A 13,595-nucleotide genomic window follows, 5' to 3' on the forward strand; every position below is an offset into this window, starting at 1 on the left:
TAAAATAAAATTGTAAAAGTTGTCTTTTACAGAAATATTTCTCTCACCCAGCATGGGTATATGTAAAAAGACACCCCAAAACACATTGCGCTACTTCTCCTGAGTACGGCAATGCCACATATGTGACACTTTTTTGCAGCCTAGGTGCGCAAAGGGGCCCAAATTCCAATGAGTACCTTTTAGGAGGCCATTTTTAGGCATTTCGATTCCAGACTTCTTCTCACGCTTTAGGGCCCCTAAAATGCCAGGGCAGTATAAATACCCCACAAGTGACCCCATTTTGGAAAGAAGACACCCCAAGGTATTCTGTGAGGGGCATTGCGAGTTCCTAGAATATTTTTTTTGGGCACAAGTTAGCGGAAAATGATTTTGTAAGAGAAAAAATAAATAAACATTTTCTGCTAACTTGTGCCCCCCCAAAAAAATTGGAGCCCTAAAGCGTGAGAAGAAGTTTGGAATATAAATGTCTAAAAATTTTTACGCATTTGGATTCTGTGAGGGGTATGGTGAGTTCATGTGAGATTTTATTTTTTGTCACAAGTTAGTGGAATATGAGACTTTGTAAGAAAAAAAATAAAAAATAAAAAATTCCGCTAACTTGTGCCAAAAAAAAATATCTTGAACTCGCCATGCCCCTCAAAAGTGATCTTTATACCGCCGCAGAGATTTTACAGTGTTTTTGCAGTGATCAGAAAAAAAAAAAATTCTGTCACTGCGGTGGGGCGGACTGAATGCAAGTGTGCGCACGAGATCAGGCCTGATCGGGCGAACACTGCGTTTTTTGTAGAGCCTATAGAACATGTCCTATTCTTGTCCGCAATTACGGTCAAGAAAAGGCATTTTCTATATAGTTCTGGCAATGTGCGGAAAGCACATTGCCGATGTCCGTGTTTTTCAGATCCGTGGTGAACGTCAATTATTTGTTCAAGAGGTGGATGAGGATGAGACACAGTTGTCAATCACTAAGGTTGTGGTTAGGTCAAGTTAGGAGGATGGGGATGAGGAAGTGGAAGAGGAGGTGGTGGACGATGAGGTCACTGACCCAACTTGGGAAGGTGAAAAGCCGAGCGAGGAAAGCAGTACAGACGAGGAGGGATCTGCAGAACCGCAACAAGCTGTAAGAGGCAGTAGTGTGGCAAAAGGGAGAAGTCGGCTCACACCAAACAGGCCTGCAACTGTTACACGGAGCACGGGTAGGCGTTCTGCAGTATGGCGCTTTTTTGCGGAAAGTGCAGGCGATAAAAGAGTGGTAGTTTGCAACCTGTGATTTACCAAAATGAGCCGGGGAGCGAACACCAGCAAACTCACGACCACCAGCATGATCCACCATATGGCATCCAAGCACCCTAATCAGTGGGCCGAATGCCTGGGTCCACAATCTGGGCCCCTCCACTGCCTCCTCTTCCCCTGTGTTACGCACTGGTGGCCAATCCCCTGTCGAAGGCGCAGGGCCAGATGCCCCTTGCCCTGCACCTGGGCCTTCACATGCACCATCAGCAACTACATCCACTTCCCTGTCCCAGCGCATCATCTAATTATCCTTACCCCAGGCATTTGAACTCAAGCAGAAATACCCAGCCACCCACCCACTGTCCATAGCACTAAATGCGCAACTTTCAAAATGACTGGCCCTTGAAATGTTGCCATATAGGCTTGTGGAGACTGAGGCCTTCCGCAGCCTGATGTCGGCGGCCGTCCCTCGGTATGCAGTCCCCAGCTGACACTATTTTTCACAGTGTGCCATGCCCGCCTTACACCAACATGTGTCCCAGAACATCCCCCGTGCCCTGACCAAAGCAGGGTTTGGGAAGGTCCACTTGACCACAGACACATGGACAAGTGCTGGTGGCCAGGGACGCTACTTCATTTCCCTGACTGCACACTGGGTGAATGTTGTGGAGGCCGGGAGTAAGTCGTACCCTGGGATGGCACAGGTGCTACCCATGCCCAGGATTGCGGGCCCTACGTCCATCAGGGTCTCCGCCAGCAGCTATGTTACTGGCTCCAACCCCCACTTCTCCTCCTCCTCTGTCGCTACTTCCACCACTTCTACCTCCAGCAGTCAGCCATCAGTTGGTAGCTGGAAGCAGTGTAGCACTGCAGTGGGGAAAATGCATTTTCTATATAGTTCTGGCAATGTGCGGATCCGCAAAATGCGGAAAGCACATTGCCGTGTCCGTGTTTTGCAGATCCGTGGTGTCCGTGTTTTGCGAATCCACGGAGCCGCAAAACACATACGGACGTCTGAATGGATCCTTACAGGGGGGTGATGAATGACGGGGGGTGATCAGGGGTTAATAAGTGACAGGGGGGGGGGTGTAGTGTAGGGTAGTGTGGTGCTACTTATTACAGAGCTGCCTGTGTCCTCTGGTGGTCGATCCAAGCAAAAGGGACCACCAGAGTACCAGGTAGCAGGTATATCAGACGCAGGTGTAAACAGCATCTGATATACCTTTCAAGGGTTACAAAAATCGCATCTACAGCCTGCCAGCGAATGATCGCCGCTGGCAGGCTGTAGAAGCACTCGTTTACCTCCGGTTCCTGTGAACGCGCGCTCCTGTGTGCGCGCGTTCGCAGGAAATCTCGCCTTTCGCGAGATGATGCGCCGGTCCTGAGTCGGTTAAGGAGCATTGCTTCAGATTTATCCAGATTTAGGATATATCCTGAGAGTTGTCCAACATCAGTAAGATTCTGTAACGTTTGAAGGAGTGTGATTTCAGGGTTTTTGATAATTAACTGAATATCATCTGCAAATGCGGCCAGGGCAACTAAATTGCTAAATTAGGACTATGTTGTGTGGAGTGGCTGTAAGTGATGTAAGAGGGGGTCCAGAGAGATATTAAAAAGTTAATGAGAAAGAGCGCAGCCCTGCCTAGTGTCCCTAAAATTTTCCAAATAGGGGGTGTTATAGCCATTTACTGTGAGCGCAGTGCGAACATCCGATTGGAGATGGCAGACCAAATCAGAGAATACCGGGCCAAATCCTCTGTGAGATAGAGCAGCATTCAAAAATGGCCATGACACGCTTTTCGGCATTTAGACTTAATATTAGTGTGTGTGCGTGTCGTGTCTCAAAGGCGGCGGCTATAGCTGCCCTGATGTTTTTGACAGATTGTCTAGATTTAATAAAACCTCTTTGTGAGGGGTGTATGATTTTGGGGAGGATATTTTGTAGTCTAATTGATAGAGTTTTTTCCAAGAATTTGTAATCACTATTCAGAAGGGATGTGGGTCTATAAGACTGTGGCAGTGTCATGTCTTTATTGGGTTTGGGAAGTAATATTGTCCTAGAGTCTAGGAACAAGTCCACTGCCGCAAGGTCTTTGTATATGGCATTATAGAACTTGGTTAGTATAGGAATGATCTCAGGGTTAAGCATTTTGTAATATTCATTACAGAGTCCATCAGGATCAGGGGCTTTGTTATTGGGCAACGAGGAAATCACATTTCGTACCTCAACCTCTGTAATAGTCGCATCTAGGGCTGATTGTTGTTCCTCCGTAAGGGTCCAGAAATCCAGAGAATCGAGGAAGGTGGCTATTTTGTCCGGGTCTGTTGGAGTGGCCTTGTATAAAACCTCTAATGCGAGTAAAATATATCAAAATCACAGAACAAGTGAATAACTTTCTATTACACCTGATCTCTGAGTGGGCTTCACTACTAGTCTTGGCTCACAATAACTGATGGAAATAACTGGCCAAATAACTGAAGTGTGACCTAAGCCTTATTGCACTTATCTGATATGGAAATGTCTACTGAAATAAATGTTTACCCAGTAATCTGGTCCATGACTCAGGTGTGGTGGAAGGTTAGGCAAATGCCTAACACTCCATTTTAACCCTTTTTAGGAAATCGAAGATTTCTGGAGGAGTATCCACTGATGATTTATAAAACAATGGCGAGTGAATGTTGCAGCTTACTTTAGGACCTTCTTCATCATTCCCATGCGATCCTTTCTTTTGAAGCTGCTTCTCAGAAATTCTCAGCATTTCTCAATGATCGTTTTACTTTTATCCAGACACCCAGCTTTGTCAAAGGAAATATCTTATGAGACAGTGACCTATTGTTTAAATCACGTTTTTATGTTAAACATATTTTTATTGCATTTTTGGTGAAGTTATTTTTAAATCTAGAATAAGATTGCTCAGTGGCTCACCAGTTGACCAATATGAATAGAGGTGCTCAATCACCGGTACACCTAAAAACCATATGAATATATGGGGTTAAAAAGAAGAATTGTGATGGCACACTCGCATTTGGTTTAAACAAGAAGGTATTTATTATTGATTGATTAAAATATTTGGATTTATTCTTTATTGTAAAATGGATATAAAAATAAATGTAAGGATAAAGTGAAAAATGTGATTGTTATTTAAAATGTGATTTTGGTTGGTGTTAAATGTAAAATAAATAGTCAATGATCATCAATGTGATCAGTAAGATGTCTTAAAGGATCCAACAGCTGTTCAAATAATTGTTCAAATAATTCTCATGAGACAGTGACCTATTGTTTAAATCACGTTTTTATGTTTAACATATTTTTATAGAATTTTTGGTGAAGTTATTTTTAAATCTAAAACATTCTCAACTTAAAAATTAGACTGCTATATTTGGCCAAAATAGCGCCGGTACTATATATAATATATATTGCAGGTGCCATTTTGTGCTGCAAGAATACAGCGCTCTGGACTTTTCTTAATTAAAAAACGCAATTTCTGCAAATTACTCCTAAGTCAGTTATATGTTTGACCAAATATAGCAGTCAGATTTTAAAGTTGAGAATTTTGTTGTAATGACCGGCGTCACGCACAGGGAGGGAAAAGGGAAAGCCCTGCCCAAGGGAGAGGGAAAGGTGGTGACCCCTGACTCACCTTGCGGCTGGCACCTGACTGCCCTTACGTCCCTAGACGGGTTCCTCACCCGTGCAGCGATCACGTGCCTAAACCCTGGCTTTCCCTAAAATGAGCCCTAGATAGTGAACGGGCTGGTGGGATCGCTAGTCCGCACCACTGACACTAAGAGGAAAACACCAAGGAGTGGACAGACAATACAGACAAACATATAATCCCAGGTGGGCGACAACAGCAGACCACAAAGGTCCAACAGGGATCCTGGGGGAAACGTTCTGGACCAACAACCAGAGAACGCAGCAACACAGCTCCAGTGGGTCAGTATAGAAGTCCAGGCAGGAAGCTCTATATCTGGCAACCAGAGAAGTGTGAGAGGGGAATATAAGGAGGTTGGGAGTGCTGGACAAGGAACAGCTGAGGAGAAGGAGCTACGGATCCCTGAGTGAGCCAAAAAGGGTTGCAAAGCAAACCCAGAAAGCTACCATAAGGAAACAGCCCTATCTTACATAGAGCGCGCAGCCAACCGATGCGATTTCCTGACCCCGAGTATGACGGAGTCAGGCGTGGTTCTTGACACCCTCGTGACATCTGTATGGCCCGTTAATGATGTTACAAATGGCTCTTGATAGCAAAAAGGTTCCCCACCCTGTCCTAAAGGATTCAAACTTTTATCATTACATACCCTAGAATGTAATAAGACTATTACTACAATCTGTGGCAAAATTGCTATGTTCCTGTTAGCCCCTAGTGTTTGGTCACCACAATTAGTAGGGTCCCAGTAAATTAACTCTCAGATGCCAAGATTGCTATTTACCATGGTATCTGAGGTGTCAAATGTCTGTAGTCAGAGTTGACTCTGATCATGGAGTTGCCTTATTTTGCTGACTCACACTTGATGGGTCTACTTTATATCATCTCAAATGCCTACCTTCCCTCCCATGTTTCAAGACTGGAGTGAGTGGTGTAAAAATACACAGTGTCACTAATAAGCCCAAAAAGTTGCCACCCTTTATTTTGCAACTTTTTTAAAGTCACAATGCTGGTGTAGAGAGCTTGGTGAATTCCTCCGTTTGTGCCTGATTTTTGTCTCACATTACAAATGTTACATTCATAAATGGTTTGCACCAGTTTTTCTGGGTGTTTTTTCAACGCTGTCCTTGGCACCTTTGAAATCTCACAAGCATAGTGGTCGTGGCTCCAATGGAGTAAGTTCTTTTGGCACATTAATTAATGGCGACTTTTTAGACAGTGTAAAATGACTGAAAAGACTCCGGATAAAGAGGACTATACAAATGCAGATAACCCAACAGGAAAGGTTTTTAATGTTCACAAATCAGGACAGTATCGAAATGACATAAGGGGTAACTGAGCACAGGAAGGGAAGTAGTATTATTATATGGGGTCCAAAGAAGAAGCAATAAAGGGGTTGGCCAGGATTAGGCAAATATAGCTGCTTTCTTTCAAAAACGGCACCACACCTGTTCCTAGGTTGTGTGCAATACTGAAGCTCGGATCCATTGACTGCAATAGAAATGAGCTGCAATACCAAACACAACACATGGACAGGAATGGTACTCTTTTTTTTAGAAGAAAGCACCCATGTTTTTCTATGCCTGGACAACCCCTTTAACAGTTGCAGGAAAGTAGCAGTCAGCAAGGATGTGCCCAACATGGACAATATGTGCTATTGCATGTATCGGCAACCTTTGGCACTCCAGCTGCTGTGAAGCTACAACTCCCAGCATGCACACTTACTCAGCTGTTCTTGTAACTCCCATACAAGTGAAAGGAGAATTCTGGGAGTTGTTTCTGATTGCTGATCCCTGTGCTAGTGCTACATATAAGCCACTGAACAAAAAAGCAAAGGGGAAATGTATGAAGACTGTTTAGCTGGTGCTTGATTGGGTGCCTTGCCAATGTCAATTCATTTGGAAATACTAGCTGTGCCATGGTGCATGGTGTAGTTTATGTTCCTCATGAACCACATTAGGTGATCAGCTATAAAGCTCTCCTCAGATTATATTGGCTCTGGTGATGACAGGTGTGGACATTAGGGTAGAGGTGAGGGGCATGGTATAAAGAGGACAGACTAACATGAGAGGATTCCTTCCAGATCCCAGAGAGACTGCTTGGTGCATGTGGCCATGACCTTCCTTTTCTAGAATAAGACGTAGGACACCAAGGTTGGGCTTAAATGTGTCAGGTGGTGTGGCTGGTTCAGGGTTATAGCGAATGGCTGGCCCCGTCTGGTGGCGGTTTACAGGGACCAGCCGGCCGGCAGATTTGCAGGGAGACGTTCAAGGGAACGTGGGAGCAGGCAGATGAGGGGCGGAGCAGGCTTTCCTGCCACCATGCCTGCTCCTGTGTACGTGCCCTGAAAGCGGAGGGGCTGGGGGCTGATAAGAGGTATGAGGGCTGATAGGAGGCATAGGGGCTGATCTGAAGTATGAATGGAGGTCTTATTTAGATTGGGGCTTTTATCTGAGGTCTGATTGGCGGTCATTCACATTGGGGTCTGAGCTGAGGTCTTATTGGTATCAGTATCCTGTCATCTGCAAGCTAAACCCACAATCTCACTTCTTGTGCTCAGTAACTAACTAGGAAGCTTAAAGGGACACTGACAGGCCCAATAAGCATATTTAGGTATATACATGACAGTACAGGTCTTATAAAGTGTATTAAAATAATCTAAGTATCCCCCCTGTCCACCTTATAAATACAGTAAACTGAAGTTTTCTAACCTGCTTGAATCGTCTTCAATCTGCCCAAGGGGCGGCGTTTCATCTCCACTTGCGCCCAGCTAGCCTTGCCCCAACTGCCGTTTTGAAGCGCCGTCCAGCTCATCAATATTCACTTCGCTGGGCGGCTACTACTGTCCCCGACTTCACAAGATCCAGCGCATGCCCAATACAATCCTATGGGCATCGGCCTCCGTCTCATCTTCAGCGCCCGGCACCCTCACTGGCCGGGATCACATGGCGCCTGCGTACAGTCTGCATCTTAGAGGCCGCTTCAGCCTCTGCATTATGCGCATGCGCCAGGCACTGGTTAGCGCAGCGCTTCAGAGCGGGGAGAGCAGAAGCCGTCCAGCAAAGTGAATATTGATGAGCTGGGCAGCGCTTCAAAACGGCAGTTGGGGCGAGGCTGGCTGGGCAAATTAAAGACGATTCAAGCAGGTTATAAAACTTCAGTTTACTGTATTTATAAAGTGGACAGGGGGGATACTTAGATGATTTTAATACACTTTATAAGACCGGTACTGTCATATATATACCTAAATATGCTTATTGGGCCTGTCAGTGTCCCTTTAAGCTTCCTAGTTAGTTACTGAGCACAAGAAGTAAGATTGTGGGTTTAGCTTGCAGATGACAGGATACTATTATTGATGAGCGAGCATGCTCGGCCGAGTATCGGTTCGGCTTGAGCATCGCTATGCTCGGACGTCGCGGTACTCGGCCGAATACCACGTGTGCTCGTCGCATTGCTCGAGTCTCCTCCCCGCACGTTTGGCGCCTCCTAAGCAGCCAACCAACTTCAGGTAAGTAATTCCCTTCAGTGTAATGCCATAGCCATGTTAGCTATAAGCCTTACACTGATTGGATGGCCGGAACACGCAATACTAGTTTATATAGGAGCCGATGTCCCGCGCTCAGATCAGCAGACAGTAGGCAGGGACAGATAGCGTTTTGCTGGAAATTCACAGATTTAACTCCAAAAAAACTATTGAAAGACCAAACAGTCCTCTTAAGGACTACAGTGTGTGTTTGACAGCAGTGCAGCACCATGTTATTATATTTTTTTACAAGGGGTTAAATTCAGCAGTATCAGGGAGAGGCGTCTTCAGGAAGGGACAGATAGTGCAGGGCTGGAAAATCGCTTTTTTAAGTACCCAAAAGCTTTTAAAAGACAGAAATATTTGATATTAGTGAGATCTACAGTACACCATTAGAAAGCAGTTTGTTTAGCAGACATTATAAAAAGGGGCTTAGACTACTTTCACACTAGCGGCAGGACGGATCCGACAGGCTTTTTACCCTGTCGGATCCGTCCTGCCGCTATTTCGCCGGACCGCCGCTCTGTCCCCATTGACTATAATGGGGACGGGGGCGGAGCTCCGGCGCAGCACGGCAACAGGACGCTGGACTAAAAAGTCGGACAGTACTTTAAGTCCGGCGGCCTTTCGCCGTGCACTGCCGTTCTGCGCCGGAGCTCCACCCCCGTCCCCATTATAGTCAATGGGGATGGAGCGGCAGTCCGGCGGCAGGACAGATCCGACAGGGTGAACAGCCTGTCGAATCCGTCCTGCCGCTAGTGGGAAAGTACCCTTATTCACTAGAGTTTGTCTGCAAGTGAGATCTACAGTACGCCATCAGAAAGCAGTGCGTTGCTGACGGTTCAGGCAGAGGCCACGGACCTGGGCGCAATGAAACTGTGCCAGTGTCACACACAGGGGGTGGGGTAGTGACCACTGAACTCCACCCTCATCCCTGTCCCTGCCTAGCAAGTCCGAGCAACAAGGGACAACTGGTCGACAAACCCTTAGCTAGGATAGTGCAGGCAAGACAAACAACACATAAACAGAAAGGTCAAACAAGCTGTGTCAAAACCAAGAGAGCAGAAAAGGTACCAGAGGAGCAAGCAGAGAATCGTCAGGACAAGCCAAAGTCAAACCAGGAGAGCACGCCAAGACCAGCGGATGAGATGGACAGGAAATCGGAAGCCGAGCAGGAACAAACAAACCAGGTAAGTATCATGCAGGAAGGACCTCAATAACAGGCAATCTGTGGACAGCAGATTGCCTGTTTAAATAGTGCACTAGTGGAGTCATGTGACGTGGCCAGCATCACATGACTCCTGAGTTTCAATGCAGCCCATACAGCTGAGCACCGAGTGATCAGCTTGGAACTCAGCCCCAGTGTGGTTCCCCCGGGAACGGGCGACGCCAGGTGCACTGATGACGCGGGTGCGCCTCGGCCGTCCCCGCCTCCTGGAACCACACACAGAGTGCATCGTGACAGCCAGCTGCCGGTGAAACTGGAAAAAAGAAAAAATCCACCATACCCAGTTTCATTTCACAATTAACTGGGCTAACTAACCAACTCGGACCAGTGCAACCGGGTGGTCGGTTGGATGGCAGAAGATAATTCTTCCACCCTCTCTTCCACCAAGACCAGTCTCATTAGCAAAGAGTCTGGTCCACAGAAACCAAATTTTTCAAGGGTCGTACGACCTAAGCGTGGCTTGAACCACCCACTGACTGATTTTTTATTTTAGGTGCATAAAACTTATATCTTTATTATTTCAATTTAAAAGTTGAACTCTAAATGTGATTAAAAGTCCTCAGGATGAGCAGTGAGACTATTGTATATGTTTATATACCCCTCTTGGTATATGTCACTGGATGGGATAGCTCCTGATACAATTCTCAGGGCTTGCCCAAATCCCTAAATCTTTATAGCAACTTTATATTTAGTTGCAATTATGTCTCTGCTATGAGGGCTCACTCCGCTCAATCTGATTCTAAAATGTGTGCTCCCGCTTCCCTACATGTTTTGCCGAGCCTTCGGCGTCCTCAGGGGATATGCTGACTGAGGGAAGAGCGAGCATCGGACGTCACTGGGCTCGGCACATGCCCAGTGACGAGGATGAAGCTCCTGCCCTTAGTCTCCTGCTGATCGCACAGGCGCAGCCCTCAGTGGGTACTGCGCCTGTGCGAGAGTTCGTTCGGCGTGAGGGAGGGGGAGGAGAGGCTGTGGCAGGCTGGGGGCGGTTAGACAGTGCAAGGAAGGCGGGCTGGGCACTGTAAGAGGGGCGGTACTGGGCTCACTAAGGGGAACAAAACGCCCCTCTGGGCACATTCAGGACTCATTTGCATATCAATAAAAGTCGCTTTTTGCAGAAACTGCTGGACGGATTACAAGATAAAAGAGCACAGCCTAATCAAGGTAAGCTGTGCTTCATGGCTGCTTTAAAATCGTTTTTTGGGTTAGGGGAGGTGACAGAGGTCCCTTTAAGAGATGATACACTTTATGATAATGGAGCCCCCTATAGTCCCCGATCCTCTAGAAATTGCTGCCACATGTTTATGAGATGATGTACTTCATTAAGTGCTGGATCAGCAGCTATGTCTATAGCTTTAGAATATTGAGCCGTAATAATCACTCTCATTATGGTCACTAAAACAAACACAATATATATATATTTTTTTTATTGGAATGGCAATAAGCAACATTGTAATAAAATATTACTGGCCCTTTAATTAAATAAACAGGGAACACAGTGACTCTGAGGTCCAACACTGTCCTTAGATGAGAGCCACCGGATCCAGATTTAGGCTACTTTCACACTGGCGTTTTGGCTTTCCGTTTGTGAGATCCGTTCAGGGCTCTCACAAGCGGTCCAAAACGGATCAGTTTTGCCCTAATGCAATCTGTATGGAAAATGATCCTCTCAGAATGCATCAATTTGCCTCTGTTCACCATTCCGCTCTAGAGGTGGACACCAAAACGCTGCTGGCACACAATGTAAGTCAATGGTGACGGAGCAGTTTTCTATGGCACAATCTGGCACAATAGAAAACAGATCCGTCCTCAATTGACTTTCAATGGAGTTAATGACGGATCCGTCTTGGCTATGTTAAAGATAATACAATCGGATCCGTTCTGAACAGATGCAGACGGTTACATTATCTGAACGGATCCATGACGGATCCGCACCAAACGCGAGTGTGAAAGTATCCGAAGGCGAACAAACCCCCTCAGAATTTTACCTCAAGAGGGCGAAAAAATTGCTTCCTGACCCCAGATGTGGCAATCAGATATCTTCCTGGATCACATCTGCCCTGCTGCATATTGCTTACAATCTAATACAAAATGCATGCATTCATTACTTCCATCAGAAATGTACGCTCAGAACATAGAAGGCCGACAGCGGCCTTGGTTAGATGTTACACAGTGGTATCCTTCACTCGGTGGGTATGATTGTAAAGAAAAATAAATGGCTATCTGGCTGTTGAATAGGACTTTTCTGCAAATCATAAAACAGTCACTACTAAGTCTAGGGCGTTCTGGTTTACAGACCAATGCAAAAATTTAAGAGGCTGTAGCATTTGCACAAGAGTAAATGCACCGTCAGTCAGCTAATTGGCAGGGTTGCAGAGTCAGACCCCCCCCCCCCATCTGATATTGATCGTCTATCCTAAGGACCCTGTGTGCACTCAGCCTTAGGCCCCATGCACACTGCCGTGTGCGGGCCGTGGAACCGCGGCCTGGATCCCTCCTGAGAGCATGAGCGCACGGCGTCACTGGTTGCTATGACGCCGTGCGCTCCCTGCTGCCGCCGCAATACAGTAATACACTGGTATGATCTATATCAGTGTATTACTGTACTGTGCCGGCAGCAGGGAGCGCACGGCGTCATAGCAACCAGTGACGCCGTGCGCTCCAGCTCTCAGGAGGGATCCAGGCCGCGGTTCCACGGCCCGCACACGGCTGTGAAACACGGCAGTGTGCATGGGGCCTTAGTTTTATAATCACCTCATAATTGGATCTGCAACAGTTTCCTTTATATCACTGGAGCAAGCCAACTTTTCCACCAAAAATGTGTGCCTTTTAGTTGATTTACAGTGTGCTTGCAACTTTTCTGGTTTATATGTAAGGATCAGACTCTTAGGCTAGGGCTAAACGGAGACCTGTGTCTCACAACAGTTTTTTTAATGACAGTCAATGGTGTTGCACTGAGACGAAAGTCGCATAAAAATCCAACTTGGATGGATCATTGCAACAGTCGCTATTCTGACTCCGATTGTTGTAATAGTGATTTATCCCTAGTGAGACCTCTATGCCTGGCCTGTATAAGCAGATATAATCACTGCGGACAATCCTTATCAGATAGCTTGAACTCACCAACACCGAGTTTATCCGTGTAAGTTGCTTTATTCTGTAAGCCAGATAACAGAGTACAGCAGAGCAGATGGATTCCGGTATTGTGCGGTCAAAAGATGATGCTTTTGCAAGCTTACATGAGAATACATGTGTACCTGTGCAATGCCTGGAGCAGTTTAGAGAAACAGGAAGTGAAGTACACAGAAGAAGGGGTGGATCAAAGAAAGGAATGACATATACCACGAACATAAAAAACAAGTGCATTACCAAAAACGGCCACTTGATGGGAGCATATAACCAAATATAGAATATCATGTGAATTAAACTATATAGATTTTAACTGCGTAGCAGCACAGTTGCATTGCAATACCATTGACTATCATTAGAAGAAATGTCACACAACTTTTCAGCAATACATGTCTCCGTGTAGCCCTAGCCGTACACTGACAGCTCTGCTGTGTACTAAATGTCATGTGCAGTAAAGACCTTCATTCAAAGCCTCAACCCCACAGTCAGCATGCACCTCACTAAAGCATCATTAGTAGTGTTGACCGAACTTGTGTTTCAAATTTGCATCCAAAGTTTGGGTTATCTAAGAATTCTGTTATGGATTCCGCTACCACAGACCATAAGTTATGATCCATGGTACCGGAATCCATAACGGAATTCTTAGATAACAGGAACCTTGTAAGCTGAACTTGAAACACAAGTTCACTCATCCCTAATCATTAGGGTAAGCTATTGATTTAGCCATTGCCCTGCTCCAGTGTCCACAGTCAGCTTCAGAGACACCTGGCGTCAGATGGTCCTCAGGATTTAGACACTACCATAGGAGTACGTCCACATTACACACAGCTATTAC

This window comes from Bufo gargarizans, chromosome 6 (genome assembly GCF_014858855.1).
Source record: "Bufo gargarizans isolate SCDJY-AF-19 chromosome 6, ASM1485885v1, whole genome shotgun sequence".
Lineage (NCBI taxonomy): Eukaryota > Metazoa > Chordata > Amphibia > Anura > Bufonidae > Bufo > Bufo gargarizans.